Raw genomic sequence first — 6,160 nt, 5'->3', positions numbered from 1 at the left:
AAATTTTCACTGTCATTCCTCCTTCAACAGCTTCCAATGTCGAGAGACTCAAAATGTCCAACAGCAGCTCCATCAGCCACTTCCTCCTCCTGCCATTCGCAGACACACGGCAGCTGCAGCTCCTGCACTTCTGCCTCTTCCTGGGCATCTCCCTGGCTGCCCTCCTGGCCAACAGCCTCATCATCAGCGCCGTAGCCTGGAACCACCGCCTGCACACCCCCATGTTCTTCTTCCTGCTCAACCTGGCCCTGGCTGACCTGGGCTCCATCTGCACCACTGTCCCCAAAGCTATGCACAATTCCCTCTGGGACAGCAGGGACATCTCCTACTCAGGATGTGCTGCACAGGTCTTTCTATTTGTCTTCTTCCTTGGGTCAGAGCTTTCCTCCTCACCATCATGAGTTATGACCGCTATGTGTCCATCTGCAAACCCCTGCACTATGGGACCCTCCTGGGCAGCAGAGCTTGTGCCCACATGGCAGCAGCTTCCTGGGCCTGTGGCTTTCTCAATGCTCTGCTGCACACAGCCAATACATTTTCCCTGCCCCTGTGCCATGGCAATGCCCTGGGCCAGTTCTTCTGTGAAATCCCACAGATCCTCAAGCTCTCCTGCTCACACTCCAAACTCAGGGAACTTGGGCTCCTTGTGGTTAGTGTCTGCTTATCATTTGGTTGTTTTGTGTTCATAGTTTTCTCCTATGTGCAGATCTTCAGGGCTGTGCTGAGGATCCCCTCTGAGTAGGGACGGCACAAAGCCTTTTCCACATGTCTCCCTCACCTGGCTGTGGTCTCCCTCTTTCTCAGCACTGCCATTTTTGCCTACCTGAAGCCTTCATCCATCTCCTCATCATCCCTGGATCTGACCCTGTCGGTTCTGTATTCAGTGGTGCCTCCAGTACTGAATCCCCTGATCTGCAGCCTGAGGAACCAGGAGCTCAAGGCTGCAGTGTGGAGACTGATGACTGGACGATTTCAGAAATAGTGAAGTTTTTGCCCGTTTCTGGAAATCTCTTTTTTTATGAGTCATCCTTTATTGTTCTTGCTGGTTTGCTTGTGGGGTTTTTTTCCTTTGCTTTTTTTTTTTTAATATTGACCAAAATAAAAGTTTGTGCCATTTGTTATTTTGCTTCTCTCCATGTTGTCCTTGAGCCCTACTATCTGTCAATGAGGAGCTGTGCTCTCAGTGGCTTTAAACAAACTATAGGATCTCCCAACCATGTTTTCACCAGAGATCCCCCTTTGTTCCCTGCTGTGGAGCTGCAGCAGCAATGTCTGTGTGCAGAGCTGGGGCAGATCAGGGGTGGCACAGCAGCTGTGCCAAGGAGCAGCAGCACTTGGTGTTGCCAGTGCTGCTCCCGTGCCACTGCCCCGCTGCCCTGCTGCCCCTCGTGTTGCGGTAGGGCCTGAGTGCTCTCGGGGTCGCTGCCAGTGCTGGGGGTGGCAGTGCCGGGGCTGCAGCAGGGACAGGCCATGGGCACTGCTGGGGCACAGCTGACGCCTCAGGGCAGGGCCTGGGGGCTCGAGGCTCCTTGCCCAGGCTCTCTCCAGAACACGCCCAGGCCAATGCTGAGCAGAGAAAACCGCCGTGACCAGCTGCAGGGTGGCCGTGGGCAGGGTGGGGGCAAACAGCATGGCTGGGGCTCTGCAAGGTCCCTGGGGGAGCCGGGAAGGAGCAGCAGAGCAGGGGCTGATCCATCCCCACTGCGCTGGACAGCCCAGGGCAGCGTCCCAGAGCGTCCTCATGGAGCTGCCAACAACATCCCCCCTTGGCAGCCCTGGCCTCTCCCCCAGCTCCCAGAGCTGCTTGATCCTTCCAGGCAGAGACACGGCAGCACTGGCTCAGGAGCCCTGTTTGCATTGCACACAGCAGGCGTGAGCACCCCATGCTGTTGGTGTGGGGAGATGAACCCGAGTGAGCACAAACACCATCAGCCCTGGGGGCCAGCAAGGGCTGGGGATGGGAGGGAAACCACTCAGCTTTGTTGTGACCTCTGAAGTCAGCCAGAAAGTTTGTTCCCATGAGCTGTGAGTTTCCTGTCCCACTGCAGACGTTGTTGCTCAGAGCCAGGGCTGCCTGGCAGCCAACCCCAAACAGCCCTGAGCATTTCCTTTGCTTCACCTTTGCTTTCATTCCTCTTTCCTCATCCACATTTCTTCCTCTTGCCCATCCCTGTCCCCTCCCCTGCAAACAGCCCATCCCTGTTTGCCCTTTCCTCTCTGGTCCCACTCCCCATTTCAGTTCCTGACTTGGCACCATGGCAACATCCCTTGGTGAGCAGAATCATCCTACAAGTGCTTCATGAATTGTCTGCAGGGTCCTGCAGTGCCTCGTGCTGTTCCCTTGCCAGAGGCAGCACAGGCAAGGGGGGCACATCTGGACTGCTGTGTGTGGCTGTGAGGCTCCCTGTTGTGGGGCAGTGAGGAGGAGCTGGAGAGGCTCTGCAGGACTGACAGGATGGGCTTTGGGGCCTGTGGGGAGAAGCTGAGGGCCATGGGCTGCTGGACCTTCTGAAGAGGAGGCCCAGGGCTCATCCTACAACTGCTTCAAGGGTGCTTTCACAGAATCACAGAATCAATGAGGTTGGAAAAGACCTTTGAGATCATCAAGTCCAACCTCTGACCTAACAGCACCTTGTCTCCCCTGAGCCTCCTCTTCTCCAGGATAAACAACCCCAGCTCCAAACTCAGCCACTCCTCACAGCACTTGTGTTCCAGACCCTTCCCCAGCCTTGTTGCCCTTCTCGGGACATGCTCCAGCCCCTCAATGTCCTTCCTAAACTGGGGGCCCAGAACTGGACACAGCACTCGAGGTGAGGCCTCACCAGTGCCCAGTACAGGGGAAGAATCACTGCCCTGCTCCTGCTGGCCACACCATTCCTGATCCAGGCCAGCTGCCATTGGCCTCCTTGGCCACCTGGGCACACTGCTGGCTCATGTCCAGCCTGCTGTCCATCAGTGCTCCCAGGTCCCTTTCTGCCTGGCCACTGTCCAGCCACTCTGTCCCCAGCCTGTAGCACTGCAGGGGTTGTTGTGGCCAAAGTGCAGGACCTGGCACTTGGTCTTTTTAAACCTGACATTGTTGGATTTGGCCCCTGGATCCAGCTCTGCAGAGCCCTCCTACCCTCCAGCAGATTTACATTCCGGCCTTAGTTAGTTTTGCCACAGTTCCGTCAGGTTCTAGAGTGTCACAATGGTCTCCATGATTCTTTGAGTCTCCATAGCCTGCCGAAGGGTCCTCGGTTCCTCAAGGCCCTGTAGTGTCAGAATGGATCCTTTGTTCCATAAGGTCTCACAGTGCAGCAATTGTCTCCTTGCTTCCATGGTGTCAAAATGGCCTCTTGGTTCCATGGGATACCACAGTGTCAAAATTGTTCTCTTCATTCCACGAGTTTCCACTGTGCAACAATGGCCCCTTCTTTACAAGGTCCTGCAGTGTCACAGTGCTCTCTATGGTTCCACAAGGCTGTGGTTAGTGACACTGGCTCCTTGGTTCCATGGGTCCCTACAGTGTCACGGTGGCCCCATTGTTACACAAGGCTCCACAGTTTCACAGTGGTCTTCTGAATTCCATTTATCCCCACAGTGTCACAGTGGTCCCTTGCTTCCATGAGGCCCCAGAGTTCCACAATGGCTTCCGGCACCTCTGGTTGCATAGGATCCTGCAGTGTCACAATGATCTTCTGGGTTCCATGAGGCCCTGCAGTATTACAAGGGTTCCCTTAGTTCCACAAGACACCTGCTGTGTCACAGTGGCTTCTAAGTTAAAGGAATCCCTGCAGTATCACCATGGAGCCAAACTGTCACAATGGCCCCTTGGCTCTATGAGGCCACGCATTACACAGTGTCATTATGGTCCTATTAGTTCCATGAAGTGTCACAATGGCCCCTTGTATCCCTGGGGCCCTGCAGTGTGACAAACATCACAGAATCACAGAGTCAACCAGGTTGGAGAAGACCTTCGAGATCATCAAGCCCAGCCTGTGACCAAACACCACCTCGTCACCTGTGGCTAGCACAGGTTTTTCCCATGAGAAGTTTTCTTGTGTTTTGTAAATAAAGATAAAGTTTGGATGTTGTTGGAACAGTGTCCCAGAACTTGGGCAGGTCAGGCCTGGCCAATCAGGCCTGGGGGAAGGCTTCTGACTGACCAATCTGAGTGACTTTTGAGAACTCTATATATGTGATGAAATCAAAACAATAAAGGTCATTCCTTCTTGCCACTGAGAACTGATGCATTCATTACTCTGCTAGCTGCTCAACAGCGACAGTCACCCAGACCATGGCACTGAATGCCACATTCAGTCTTAAACAGCTCCAGGGACAGTGACTCCACCACCTCCCTGGGCAGCCTATTCCAATGCCCAATCACTCTTTCTGTGAAGAACCTTTTCCTAATGTCCAGCCTAAACCTCCCCTGGTGCAGCTTAAGACTGTGTCCTCTTGCCCTGTTGCTGTTGCCCAGCAGAAGAGACGAACCCCCACCTGGCTGCGTGCAAATGTAAATCTGCTGGAGGGTAGGAGAGCTCTGCAGAGGTCGATCCAGGGGCCAAATCCAACAATGTCAGGTTTAACCAGACCAAGTGCCAGGTCCTGCACTTTGGCCACAACAACCCCTGCAGTGCTACAGGCTGGGGACAGAGTGGCTGGACAGTGGCCAGGCAGAAAGGGACCTGGGAGCACTGATGGACAGCAGGCTGGACATGAGCCAGCAGTGTGCCCAGGTGGCCAAGGAGGCCAATGGCACCTGGCCTGGATCAGGAATGGTGTGGCCAGCAGGAGCAGGGCAGTGATCCTTCCCCTGTACTCAGCACTGGTGAGGCTTCACCTCGAGTGCTGTGTCCAGTTCTGGGCCCCCAGTTTAGGAAGGACATTGAGGGGCTGGAGCATGTCCCGAGAAGGGCAACAAGGCTGGGGAAGGGTCTGGAACACAAGTGCTGTGAGGAGTGGCTGAGTTTGGAGCTGGGGTTGTTTATCCTAGAGAAGAGGAGGCTCAGGGCAGACTTCATCACTCTCTACAACTCCCTGACAGGAGGCTGCAGCCAGGTGGGGGTTGGGCTCTTCTCCTGGGCAACAGTGAGAGGACAAGAGTGGACCAGGGGAGGTTTAGGCTGGACATTAGGAAGTAGTTCCTCAAAGAAGGGGTGATTGGGCAATGGAATGGGCTGCCCCGGGAGGTGGTGGAGTCACTGTCCCTGGAGGTGTTTAAGGAAGGACTGGATGTGGCACTCAATGCCATTTTCTGGGTGACCAGCTGATATTGGGTCACAGGTTGGACTTGATGATCTCAAAGGTCTTCTCCAACCTAGTTGATTCTGTGATTCTGTGATGATTGTGACACTGCAGGGCCCCAGGGAAGCAAGGGGCCATTGTGACACTGTGGGGCTAAATGGAACCAGGGAGTCCGCTGTGACGCTGTGGGGCCTTGTTGAACCAAGGGGCAATTGTGACATTGCAGAACCAAGGAAACTCTTGTGAGATTCCAGAAACCCAACGGAACCAAGCAGACACTGTGACACTGCAGGGCCTTGGGGAACTTTCAAGGTTTGACCCTGGCTAAATGCCAGGCACCTACAACCTTTGTTCCCTCTGCTCTCTCCTGCTGCAGCTGTGCAGAAGAGAAGAAAAAACTGTTAAACACACCCAGACTCATGATTTGAGATATGGCACTGGTGGAAGAGATACACCAACAAAGGGCAAATACAGGTTGAAAACTTAAAAGTTGCAAAGTTTTTTATGAACCTAACAGAGTCGGAGGATAAATGAGAAGTAGAAATAATCTTTTCAGACACTATTTTTTCATTTATCCCCTCTCCCTCTAAAGATGACATTTCTCTGCTCACCCCCCTCCCTCCTTCCAACCAACAGCACAGGCAGGGGTCAGTGTAAGGGGTTTGTTCTCTGGTCAGTCCATCAGGGAGAGGGGTCCTCTGCTTAGCCATGGGGTCCCTCCCACAAGAGACAGTCCTCTGCCAACTTCTTTGGTGTGGGTCCAATCTCACAAGCTGCATCTCGCCCGAATTCTGCTGCAACAGGAGTTCTCTTGTCCATAGGGTGCAGACTCTCCCGAGCTGAGGCCAGGCTGCTTCCATGCCAGGAGCAAGGCCTTTCTCTCCCTTGCAAGGCCTTTGCAGCTTTAACTCTTTCGATGAGACTCCCGCTG

The sequence above is a fragment of the Lichenostomus cassidix genome, unplaced genomic scaffold, assembly GCF_008360975.1.
Source record: "Lichenostomus cassidix isolate B80296 unplaced genomic scaffold, HeHo_3.0 HiC_scaffold_537, whole genome shotgun sequence".
Classification (NCBI taxonomy): domain Eukaryota; kingdom Metazoa; phylum Chordata; class Aves; order Passeriformes; family Meliphagidae; genus Lichenostomus; species Lichenostomus cassidix.
The sequence above is the reverse complement of the archived record's forward strand: the minus strand, read 5'-3'. Positions refer to the sequence as shown.